Source organism: Tupaia chinensis, unplaced genomic scaffold (assembly GCF_000334495.1).
Source record: "Tupaia chinensis unplaced genomic scaffold, TupChi_1.0 Scaffold000547_1, whole genome shotgun sequence".
NCBI lineage: Eukaryota > Metazoa > Chordata > Mammalia > Scandentia > Tupaiidae > Tupaia > Tupaia belangeri.
The window spans coordinates 630914-644642 of record NW_006160059.1 but is presented as its reverse complement, the minus strand read 5'-3'; positions in this window follow the sequence as shown (position 1 = coordinate 644642).

The following is a 13729-nucleotide window of genomic DNA, read 5'->3' as shown; positions in this document are numbered from 1 at the left end:
AACCACTTCAAGTGAACACCAGAAGCACATCAAACACGCTTTTAGTATGCTCTGTATTAAGCTTTCTTTTTTATTTTACTCTAATTTTAAATGAACATTTTACTTTTGGAAGTGTAGATATCCCTGTTACTACATATGGGGTTTTCTGAGGGTATGAAGGTTTAGGTGATAACTAGAGTCATTAAACATTATTTTTTCTCTTTTTTTGTGGGGGGGGGTGGGTGGGGGAGAGGTTTTTGCAATAGGGCACGTGCACTCGCCAGAAAGACAGAGAGAGACAGAGAGACAGAAAGTGAGAAATCACCCCCCAAGGGGGATGGCCATGCTGCAGTCCTTTCTCCTCCATTCTCCTCTTGGCATCTTGGGCACGCACACACACATGCCCAGCGTGAGTTTAAGCCACTGGGTCCGGGACTCGAGCCACGGTGAACTACATGGGGGTCCAGTGACATAGCCATTATGCCAGCTGCTGGTCCCTAGTCATTAAACATTTTAACACATCAAAATTTACTATTCAAATATGTGGCTGAAAAATAAAACCACACAATGTAACTGTCCACTCAAGTAAACAAATACATTTATCTCATTAGAAAAAACTGAGAAACAATTTTCTCTATTTTTTTGAACAGTGCTTTTTAATGTATTCATAATTGACCTGTTAATTATATATTATTGGGGTACATTGTGATATTTCAGTAAATGAATATAATGTATAATGATCGAATCAAGATATTAGTTATATACTTTATCTCAAACATTTATCATTAATTTTGTTGGAATCATCCAAAATCATCTCTTTTAGCTATTTTGAAATATTTAGTAAATTAATGGTAACTAGAGTTACTGTACTTCACTACAGAACACTAGAACTTGATCCTTCTGGAGAATAGTAATTTTATATTTTTTAACGAAGAGCTCCCTTTTCTCTTTTCCCACACTTCGCTGCCTCTAGTAACCATGATTCTATTCTCTATTTATATGAGGTCAGCATTTTTAGTTTTTGCATATGAATGACATAAGTGATTTTTTTTTTCATTATGTCCCACTTAAAATAAGTTCTTTTGGATTTGTCGATGTTGCCTTGAATGACAGGATTTCATTTCTTTCATGGTTGAATAGTATTCTATTTTTTATGTATGTGTATGTGTGTATGTGCATGTGTACAAAAACATATATACCACAAGTTCTTTACCCATTTGTTTATTGATAAACTCTTAAGTTAATTCTGTATCTCAACTATTGCGAAATGTACTGATATAGACATTGGAGGAGTGCAGATATGTGTCGGAAGTACCAGTTTCCTTTCTTTGAGATATAAATCTAGTATTGGAATTGCTGGATCATATTATGATTCTATTTTTAGTTTTTCAAGAACCTCCATACTGTTTCCCATAATAGTTGTACTAATTTACATTGCCATGCACAGTACATAATCATTCCCTTTTTCCACATCATCACCAACATTTTCTTTGTTTTTATTTTTAATTTGCATACGGTGCATATGCACACTGGAGAAAAACAGAGAGAGAGAGAAATAAAAAAGCACTCCCCAGGGGAGAATGATCATGCTGCAATCCTTTCTCCTTCACTCTTCTCTTGTGAGTTTGGGCACAAAGTGTCTGGAGTATTTATTAAGTTGTCAGGTCCAGAACTTGCACCATGTGGTTGTCTATGTAGGATCATGTTTATTTTTTGATACTAGCCATTTTAACTGAGGTATGAATATATGACATTATGGATTAGATTTGCATTTCCATGATCATGATAATTGGTCATGTTGAGTATTTTTTAATATGCTAACTGGCCATTAACATATCTCTTTTGGAAAAAATGGCCATTTTCATAAATTGTTCACTTTAATCAGACTAAGTTTTTTCTCCTGAATTGTTTAAGCTTTTTCTCTGGTTATTAATTCTTTGGCAGATATAGCTTGTCTGCCAATATTTTCTCCCATTATATAAGTTGTCCCTTCAGTCTGTTAATTACTTCCTTTGTTGTGCATAGTTGTTTTTTTTTTTTTAAATAATAGTTTGATTTAATTCCATTTGTCAATGTTTGTTTTTGTTGCCTGTGCATTTGGGGTCTTATCCATACCAGGTCATGAAGTATCATCCTGAAATTTTTCTCTAATAATTTCATGGTCATGGGTCTTATGTTTAAGTTTGTAGGCCATTTGAAGTTGATATTTGTAAATTGTGAGAAATAGGAGTCTAGTTTCATTCTGCCTATGAATATCCAATTTTCCCAGTACTGTTTATTAAAGACAGTATCATTTTCCCAATGAATGTTCTTAGCAACTTTGCCTTGGCTGTGTATTCATGGATTTATTTCTAAATTCTTTAATTGAGTCCATAGGTCTATATGTCTGTTTTTCTGTTATTACCATGCTATTTCGGTCACTATAGCTTTGTGGAAAATGTTTAAGTCAGGTAATGTGACTGTGCTTTATTCAAGATTGCTATGGTTATTTTGTGTGTGTTGTTTCATACAAATATCAGAATTTTTTCTATTTCTAAAAGGAATGTAATTGTTGTATGGATGGAGAGTGTACTGAACTTGTATATAACTTGGAGTAATATGGACATATGAGCAATGTTCATTCTTCCAGTTCATCAATATGAGATACCCTTTCGTTTTTGTCTTTTTCTATTTCTTTCGTTTGTGTTCAGTTTTTTGAGATAATTTATCTTCTTAGTTAAATTTATTCCTAGAAACTTTTATGTGTGGATATTGCAAATACATTGTCTTTCTTGATTTTATTTTCAGCTGGTTTGTTATTACTATGTAAAAACACTACTGATTTTTGTACGTTGATTTTAAATCCTGCAAGTTTACTGATCTTGTTTACCAGTTCAAACGTTTTTTTTCCCAGTAAAGCCTTTACGACTTTATAGAAATATACACATATACACACATATATATGTATATGCAGATATATATATATATATGTGTGTGTGTGTGATGTGTATACACATCACACACATAAATATAGTCTCTCTATATAATTCACCTATCTAAATATGATAATACAATATGCAAAATGGGATTTTTTTTTTACCTTCTTTCTCATTTAGATGTCTTTTATTTCTTTTCCTTGTCTAATTATTCTGGCTGGGACGTTCAGTAGTATGTTTAATAAGAATGGTGAGGGCCTTCAGATGAGGTGGAGGTTAAGATGCTGAATCCCACATATCCAACTGTGCTGTCCTCGTCCTGGTGCCAGTAGTTTAAAAATAAACCCAGAAAGACCAGCAGATGCCATAATATTTATGTTGCTAGACACCACATAGTTGATGCGGTCCTGAACCTGGTGGCTTCAACTCATGCTGAGCACGTGTTTGTGCTTGCTCAAAACTCCCAAGAGGAGAATGAAGAAGGGATTGCAGCATGGCCATCCTCCTGGGGGGTGATTTCTTGCTTTTTGCTTGTCTGTCTCCCTCACAAATGCTTGTACCCTATAGCAAAACCCCTCTTAAAAAAAAAAGCCAGGTGTGCGAGAAAACAATTAAGCCAGATGTGGGCGCATACCTGACCAAAATTGCAAGAAGAGACCTGAGAAGAAGAGATTGTTGTGTGGCCATTCCCCCCGCCCCCACAGTGGGGGATTTATCACTTCCCCCTTATCTCACTCTCCCTCTCTCTCTCTCACTTTTTCTTTCTCTTTCTCTTTCTCTTTTTTCTGATAAGTGCTCGTGCCCTATGGCAAAAACTACCCCCTCCCCCCAAAAAAAAGAGAAACAAAGAAAAACTAATGATAAAACTGAGTCTTTTTATCTTGTTTCAATTCTTACAGAAAAAACTTTCAACTTTTCCCCATTTAGAATGCTGTTAGCTGTGGGTTTATTTTAACCATTATTAGATTGAGGTATTTGCCTTCTATTCTCAAATAATTGAGAGATTTGGGGGTTTGTTTGTTTTTATAGTCAAAGTATAATGTACATTATCAAATGTTCTTTCTGAGACTATGAATGTGATCATATTGATTTTGTCCTTCATTCTGTTGATGTGGTGTGCCACAATGTTGATTTGCATATGCTACCTTATTCTTACATCCCTGGTATGAATCCCACTTAATCATGGTGCATAATCTTTTTGATGTTAGATTCTGCTTGTTAGTATTCTGTTAAGAGTTTTACAATCTATATTCATCAGAGATATAGGTTGGTCTGTAGTTCACTTTTTTATTGTGTTTTTGTCTGATTTTGGTTTTAGGGTAATGCTAGCATTGCAATGGGATTTATTTTGCTTCTAATTTTTGCAATATTATAAGAATTGATGTTAATTTTGTTTGTTTACATTTTGTGGCATTTGATGGTGAAGCATCTGGTCCTGGGCTTTTCTTTGTTGGGAGACTTTTTTATTATCTATTCACTTTTATTATTGGTCTGTTCAGGTTTTCTATTTCTTCCTGGTTCAACTCTATAGGTCGTATGTGCCTGAAATTTATTTTTTTCCTCTGGGTTTTTCCTAAATTGTTGGCATATAGTTGTTCATAATATATCTAGTAATGGTCTTTTTATTTCCGTGGTATCAGTTGTACCGTCTCCTTTTTCATTCTGATTTAATTTCTGTAGTTCTTTCTTTTCAAGTCTCCTTCCCATCAATACTACATGTCTAACGGGCAGCAGCATCAAACTCAAGGCACTTCTCCTTATCTTACAATTCGCTTGTACTTATCCTCACAGGCTGGGTAAGCATGGCTAAACTGTGAGTACAGCCAACACTGTCTATAGATGACTTAGCTGAATTTATATTTTGCAAAAATCTAAGAAAAATTTGCATTAATACTAACACTGAGTGCCAAGAAAGCTTTTGATTAAATTGATGTCAGAAGATTTGCTTGAAGCTCTATGACTTTTATTTAGCTTTATGCTAAATGGATGCCAACTGTAATAGTAGAGGAAAAAGGTCTTCAAAAAGTTCATTGGAAATGTGTAGTATAAAAAAAAAAACCTTCAAAATTTGGACTTCATAATTTTTGCATTGAAATAAACTCAGGTTTTAATTCCATTTTTCAATTAATCATTTGAAGTACTTTTGTGTTGTACATATTTTCCCAGTGCATTGCTTTTGAATAAATAATAAATGCAATAAATATTTTATTGATTTGCTTAAGTTATTTAAACTATTAGTAATTATCTTGAAAACTAAAATACACTATATAACATCATTTTTTTATTTTCAAAGTCTAATTTTTAGGCTGTAATTTACAAACAAAATTAATCATTTTAAATACATATTTTCATGAATTGTGACAAATGTATTCATCTATGCAACAGCTACATTCAAGGTATAAATCATTATCATCATCTGAATGTATTACCAATACCCCTTTGAAGTCTATCACAAACTCACTTTTTCTTAGTAACTATAAATCAGCATTCTAGCAATATAGATGGGATTTTTATTTTCTGGATGCTTTATGTATCTTTTCTAGTATGTTTTTGAGATACATCCATATTGTTGCATGTATATTACTAACCTTCATGAATAAAAATTCTCAATAGGAACTTTTTGTGTTTGTTCTCAAAAAAACACTCTGTTTAAAAGGAATTTACAGACATTGTGCCAGTTGATGGTGTGATGAGTAAAACAGCTGGATCCCACATGGAGAACTGTGTGGCTCAAGTCCTAGACCCAGTGGCTTAAAAAAAACCAGAGCATATGTGTGCATGTTCTCTCCGAAATACAACTACTCTCTTTGAGTTACTTCAAAATTTGAATAGCTACTGCTTCCTTTCCTCCCTCTCTGAAGATATTTAAACTAAGTTGCTCTTCCTTCCCTTTTTTTCTATAGAATAATTCCAAAAGACTGTGTCTAGATAGACCTACTACTAGTGTGAACATTAATTGTAGCTTTCTATCTATATTTTTATATCACTCTTATTGTCTAATTTTATACTTACCAAATCTTGGACTTAAATTAGTTCAAGAAAGAAATCAAACTGAATGTAGTCACAGTATACAATGTTTTATAATAGAATTTGACTTGGTGAACTTGGAATGGAATATCTTGGAAAAATCACTTATAATTTCTTCCTTCTCTTCAAAATTGCCTTAATCTTCTAAAAATCATAACAGGTATGTTTAGAAAACAATTTAATTTCAGATGACTAATAAAAATATTTGTAAATAAAGTTTGTTTTTAAAATAGATTTCAAAACAAATTCATTTTTGAAAGATAGAAAGATACTAATTAATGTCAGTATTTGTTAAAGTTTCATGAACAACAATTTTTTGGCAGACATTATTACTTCACAAAATTTTTGTGCACATATGTTAAAATTATTAATTTTTCAAGCTTTGCTTGGCAAATAGTAATGAATTATATTTTGATTTTGTCTAGACTAATGCTACAATCATGTTTAATTAAGATAAATACTTTATCACTCCAAAAATAATTTATTTTTTGTACTGACTGTACCAAATTTTAACAGGCATAGAAAACAAGTTTCCTTCTTTTTATTTTTTTCTTATTTTCCCTCTCAAAGAAGGAAATGGCACTCATGTTTTCTAAAGCCCAAGTTTGTATGATGTGCTTTTTCATTTCTCTTGCACTTGAAATTTACTGACTTCTGGACTCAGGAGATAAAGAATTTTTATCTTTGTATTCTCAGAGTTTGAAAGGGAAAAGGAAAAATATAACAGATGCTTTTTCTTGTATTAAACTTAAAAACAGCTTTACCCTGGATTTTAGCATTTGTCAGGCTTAGATGAAATACCACAAATAATTCTATTCTTCCTTTATGAATTAGTTGTAATTTTTAGAGAATCCAATTGCGTGAAGTTTTTCTTCATGACAAGTGTTATTGATGACTAAGATTAATACAGATTTATCTTCTCCAAGTCCAAAGCTGTGCATCACTTTTTTCTTCTTCTCTTTTTTTTTTTTTTTATTTTTTGAATTGAAGACAAGATTTTCAGTCTGTTCTCTGACCGTCACTGGTGTAGATATAAATGGGAGAAAGTCATCTTGTCTGTGATAAATACTATTATTAAGGTTAGTAGAGGTGCTGGAAGAGCATCTGAGGTAAGTTATTTGTGGGAAACTTCAGAAATGTGGTTGTGCAATTGGTGTATATAAGATTTTTTAAAAATGTTTTTCAGTTAAAACAGCTAAGTAGAAACAGAATAAGACATTCTACTAGCTAGTATTTTTTAACTTTTTGCCAGGGGCCTATGTATTCCAAAGAGAGAGAGAGAGAGAATGAGAAAGCACCCCATGTAGGAGATGGACAAGCTACCATCCCTTCTCTTCCATTGCTTTCTCCTCTTTGAACTTTTCCCATGTACTTGAGTCCAGAGTGTTTTTCAGGCATTTTGATCACACTGCACTGTTGGCCTTGTGGGGTTCAGCCCCTGAACTACCATTCAGGCCCTCACACAGAATTTTGAAAGGAAACTTAAGGGGTGGCTCTGTGTCCTGATGGTTAAAGCAGTCAAATCCCACATGGTAGACTTCATATTATGAGTCTCGGAACCACAAGCTTGAGAAACACACTCTGGTTGCATGTGTGTCAATGTGTCCCAAATCCCAGTAAAGAGGAAGAATGGAGGAGAAGGCATTAAAAGGTGACCATTCCACTGGAGTATATCTCCCTCTCCCTCATCCTCTCTCTGTCTCTGACAAACTCACATGCCCCTCAAGCAAAGTTTAAAAAAATAAAAAAAAGGAAACAACAATGAAACTAGAAAGGCAGATCAAGGTCACAATGAAAAATATCCAGTAAATAATATATCAAAAACTACACAATTTGAACTTTTTCCTCTACAATAAGTAGCCTTAGATAGAGTTAGAATTCAATATGTGCTTTAGAAATGTCACTCAACAGAGGTCTGAAGAACAGATTTAAGCAGTATATAAATTCCCTGTTAATGCATAACAAATTATCCCAAATAGTTCACACACATTTTGCCATTTGGCTCTGAGGATGCACATTCCTTTCACATGCAAAATACACTCATCCTCTCTTAATCTCCCAAAGTGTCATTCTATTACAGCATCAGCCCCAAATCCAGGATTCTGTCTAATTAGATTCAAGTACAGAGAAGATTTCTGAATGTAGTTCCATAAGTACAACTTTCTTGAGCACATTTCTTCTTAGCCTATGAAATAAAGAGACAATTTATTTGCCTTTAAATTCATAATGATGGAAAGAGCCTAGGAGGATTTGAGGCACAAAGGAGTCACCAATTCACAATATAAAAACCCAGCTGGAACATTTCTTGAGTTAAGACCCAAGTCCTGGGAAAATTTCCATGACTCTGAGTTCTAACTTCTGGGGTCTTGATTTTACCCTCTGATTCTGCTCTTCCTTTGTTTTATTTTGATATTATTAAAAGACAACACGTGTTTGCAGCTGAGTAGTTTTATCAGTCACCATCCTGCTATTTGAATTTGGGGGACCAAAGGCGTCTTTGCTCTTTATTCCTTTCACTGTTTGTCCTTTTCAATCCAAGCTTGTTATGATGAGCATATGTAATTCTTTACACAGCTTTGTGGATCTTCTATGAAGCTTATTAGTGTTTAATCTATTAGACAAAAGACGCAGCCACAAAATTCTTTAAGATAAACCTGTCTTTCCTTTGGGATTCTTTTTCAGTGGCTAAGCAGCAATACCCTTGAGCTTCCTGGAAGCTCTTTGATGGGAAGAATCTCTGAGAAACTTTCATTGCCTAAATAGAATTCCAACTGAATTTTTAATTTTAGGTGTATTAACAAAACATTTACAATCACAGTTCTGACTTCATTTGGAGCTTATTTTCCTGGCAGCATCCTGGAGTGGATATTCGTCAGAAGTAATTTCTTAATTTTTACACCATTTCCTATCTGCACACGCATGTGTTTTCAAAGCTATCAAGTCCTGACTGACTTTCCCTTTATACTCCTTCCCTTAGTTTATCACTGTCTTCTCACATTTTACTATCAGCACCATAAATAAACCAGAATTTACAACTTTTATTGAGTATATTCTCTATTTTTTCAGAGAACTGTAAGTAACAGTGTTGCTAAACTTTCTGCCACTACATTAAAAATCTCTGCATTCTTCCTTCTTTTGAATACATTTATCTCATTCACCTTCAAGTCCTAACTTAAAACCTTCTTAAAACTCATCCACAGCCTATTAAAAACCCCTAAAGTGTGACTTCAAGCCACTTTAGATGTTCACTAGTACTCTCCTTCCATTGCCTAATTTCAAAACCATTCTCATATTTTATTCATTATAACAGCATCCTAATTCCAGGAGTCAAAATCTGTATGTATATGTTTTCTGTTACTGTGTTATAGATTACTCATTACTTCACATCTTAAAACAAAACAAAAGAAAATTATTTTCTCACAGAGTTTCTCTAGATTAAGAATCTGGCTATGGTTTAGCTGAGTATATCTGGTTCAGGATCTCTCACAAGATTTTAGCCAAGCTGCTTGTCAGCACTTCAGTCATCTGAATGAAGGGGAGCATCTATTTGCAAGCTAACTAAAGGTGATAAAAGCCAGAGACTCAGTTACTCACCACATGGTCTGCTCCATTGAACTACTCAATCAAAATAGTAGCTTTATTCTATCAAAGTAAGTGATCTGAGAGTGTGAGAAACACCATCAAAGATAGAAGCCACAGTCTTGTATAAAGTCACGTCAGAAGTGGGAACCAGCAGTTAGCGTAATGGCTATGTCACTGGACTCCCACGTAGTAGACCGCGGTTCATGTCCTGGACCGGGTGGCTTAAAACTCACGTCGGGCGCATGTGCGTGCATGCCCAAGATCCCGAGAGGAGAATGGAGGAGAAGGGATTGCGGCATGGCCATCCCCCTTGGGGAGTGATTTCTCGCTTTCTGTCTCTATGTCTCTCTCTGTCTGTCTGACGAGCGCACGCGCCCTATAGCAAAATCCTCTCCCCTCCCCCCAAAAAAAAGTCATGTCAGATGTGACATGCCATCATGTGTAAATGCTGTTGTCTACATAGTTTCACTCAGGTGATATGAACTTAATAGTATTCCCTTAAAATTCTTATGTTGAATAAATAAATATAAAAAAAGTTCTTTAAAAAAAGGAAAAGATTCTTGTGTTCAAGTTATAACCTGCAATACCTCAGAAAAATGTGACTGTATGAAATAGAATTATTAAAGAGATAATTAAAGTAAAATAAGGTCATATGAATGGATCCTAATTCAATATGCCTGGTGTCTTTATATGAAGAGAAGATGAAGATCAGACTTGTAAAGACAAAGGAAAGATCATTTAAAAACAGAAAATAAGATACCCATCTACAAGTCAAGAAAAGAAGTCTCAGATAAAACCAAATTTGCTGACACCTTAAAAATATAGAAGGTACAATCTAGTCTGAAGAAGTTGATGAGAAAAATAGAATTTTTAGAAAAATATTAACAGCAATTAAAATTAATATTTCAAAGAAATATTAGGAGAATATGTTTAAAATGGAATATGAGCATGATAGAAATTACTCTGCTGGTCCAGCAGGTCGTATCGTGGTTAAGGTGCTGGATACTCCCACATGGTCCACTTTTGGATGTTGATCAGAAAAATACAGAGATCGGGACCAGCAGTTAGCATAATGGTTATGTTGCTGGACTCCCATGTAGTCGACCGTGGTTCGTGTCCCGGACCTGGTGGCTTAAACTCATGCCGGGCACATGTGCGTGCGTGTGTGCCTAAGATCCAGAGAGGAGAATGGAGGAGAAGGGACTGTGGTGTGACCATCCCCCTGGGGGGTGATTTCTTGCTTTCTGTCTCTCTGTCTCTGTCTGTCTGGCGAGAGCACGTGCCCTATAGCAAAAACCTCTCCAAAAATAAATAAATAAATAAATAAAAATTAAAAAAAAAAAAAAGACAGAGATGTAAGGACTGACGTGTACTGCCATGAACCTTATCTGAGCTACTGTAATCAGCCCTCTGACAATCTACTGCAACTATTCAGTTCTATCTCTGACCTAGTCTCTATTTTTAATTTGTTTTTTAATTTGTCAGAGTATGTATATACCCACCAGATTGAGACAGAGAAAAAAGAGGGAAAACATATTCCACTGGGAATGGTTATACTGTAATCCATCTTAATTTCTCCCTCTTTTCAAGACTTTAGATAAGCACACACATCTGTAACATGTTTTTCAAGTCACTGTGTCTGGGACTTGAAGTGCACAATTGATCTTGTGGTATCCAGTCACCTTAACTACCAAGCCATGCGCTGACCAAACCTATTTACTGTTTTAACATTTCCTTATCCTCAAAATATGCACAGACATGCACTCACAAACATACTCGCACACAAACTATTTGCTTAATCCTCACTGTTTATAACAAAATTAAAAGAACATAAATATTTTAAATCATAAATGAAGAACTTAATGAATTGGTTCTTGCTGTTCCCATTGCTGTAGATCCATTTTTTTATTATTGTTTTTTATGTTATAGAATTAACCACTATGCATCTCTTTGGCTGTAAGTTGAATTTACCCAATGTGAATACATTTCACACCAGTCCAATTGAGGATACAAAACACATATCATCAACAGATAATAACCCACTTCTGTGTCCTATAAATGTCCTGTCTCTCTATTTTCCTCAATTTCCTTCCTTAAACTCTTCCCCTCCTTCCATCCTCCTCCCATATTATCTTCAGAATCTATAACCATTTACAATGCTTCTGTGTCCTTCAATCTCTTAGTTTCTACCATAGAGTTTAGGCAGTCAGTATATTTTATTTATATTTTTCATTTCAATTTATTTTATACATTCAATTACATTATTATTTGGCTTACAAAATGGTATTTTGACAGGTGAACATTTCTCCCTAGTACAGTTGATAAAACTACAAAATATTTCCAACAGATAATACCGCATTTCTTTGTGCCATTAATATGTTGCCTTCCTGTTTTTCTTCTAAATATCCTTCCTCAGACCCTCCTCTTGCACACACACTATATCTGGTATTTATATCTATATACTGTGTTTCTATATCCTTTAGTCAATTAGTTTCATTCATAGAGTGAGGACACTTGGTATATATTAAGTGGGGACACACAATGCCTCTCCTTCATAGCCTGGCTTGCTTCACTCAGCAGTAAATCTTCCATATTCATCCACTTCCTGTCAAAAGCCAGGGTTTTTTTTATGGCTGAATAGTATTCCATTGAGTATATGTGCCACAGTTTTTCTACCCATTCATCTGTTTATGGGCATTTGGGTTGTTTCCATGACTTAGCAATTGTGAATAGTGCCACAATAAACATTGATCTGCAAGCACTTTTCTGAGGAACTATTCTGTCCTTTGGGTAGATACCAAGGAGTGGGATTGCTGGATCATATGGTAGTTCTATTTGTAGATTTTTGAGGAATCTCCAAATTGTGCTCCACAGTGACTGGACCAATTTACATTCCCACCAGCAGTGTAAGAGAGTTCTCCTTTCACTACACCCCTGCCAGCACTTATTGTTTTTTTTTTGTTTGTTTTTTTAATCGTAGTCATTCTGACTGGGGTTAGGTGGTGTCTCACTGTTGTTTTGATCTGCATTTCCTTTAAAATGAGGGATGTTGAATATTTTTTATATGCTTTTTGGCTATTCATATGTCATCTTTAGAGAATGTTTTTTTTCAACTCATTCTCCCATTTTTTAATAGGATTGATCATCTTTTTTCAGAACAGCTGCTTGAGTTGCTTGTGAATTCTGGTTATGAATCCCTTATCTGACGCGTAGTTTACAAAAATGTTTTCTCATTCTGATGGCTGTCTTTTCACGCTAATTACTGTGTCTTTATATGTTAAGTGGGGAAACACAATGTCTCTCTCTCATAGCCTGGCTTGCTTTAGTCAGCAGCAAATCTTCTATATTTGTCCACTTCCAGAGTCCAATGCCAGAGTCCTCTTTTTGTATGGCTGAGTAGTATTCCATAAAATATATGTGTCACACTTTTCCAATTCATTCATTTGTTCATGAACCTTTGGGTTGGTTCTAAGTCTTAGCAATTGTGAATAATGCCGCAGTAAACATAGATGTGCAAGCACTTATCTGATTGAGCATTCTCTTATCCTTTGAGTAGATATGCAGGAGTAGACTTGATAAATCATATGGTAGTTCTATTTGTAGGTTTTTGAGGAACTTCCATTATGTTCTCTACAGTGGCTGTATCAATTTACATTCCCACCAGCAGTGTAGGAGAACTCCTCTTTCACCACAGTCTCACCAGAACTTATCATTTTTTATTTTTTAATGTTCACCATTCTGACTGGGGTTAGATGGTATCTTGTGATTTTGATCTGTATCTCCCTTATGATGAGAAGTGTTAAGCAATTTTTATATGCTTTTCATATGTCTTTTTTAGAGGTTGTTTATGCAATTCCTTTTCCCATCTTTTAATTGGGTTAGTCTTTTATTTATTTATTTATTTTTTTAGGTAAGCTGCTTGAGTTCCTTGTGTTTTATGGTTATCACTCCCTTATCTGAAGCATAGTTTACTCAAATAATCTCCCATTTTGAGGATTGTCTATTCATACTTATTACTGTGTCCTTTGCTATGCAGAAACTTCTTAATCTGATGTAATCCTACTGGTATATTTGGGGATTACTGCATACGCTTCGGGGGTTTTATTAAGAAGTCTTTGCCCAAGTCAATATCTCCAAGAATTTCTCTAGTATTTTCCACCAGGAGTTTTATAGTCTAAGTCTTAGATTTAGATCTCTGATCCACTTTGAGTTGATTTTTGTTAATA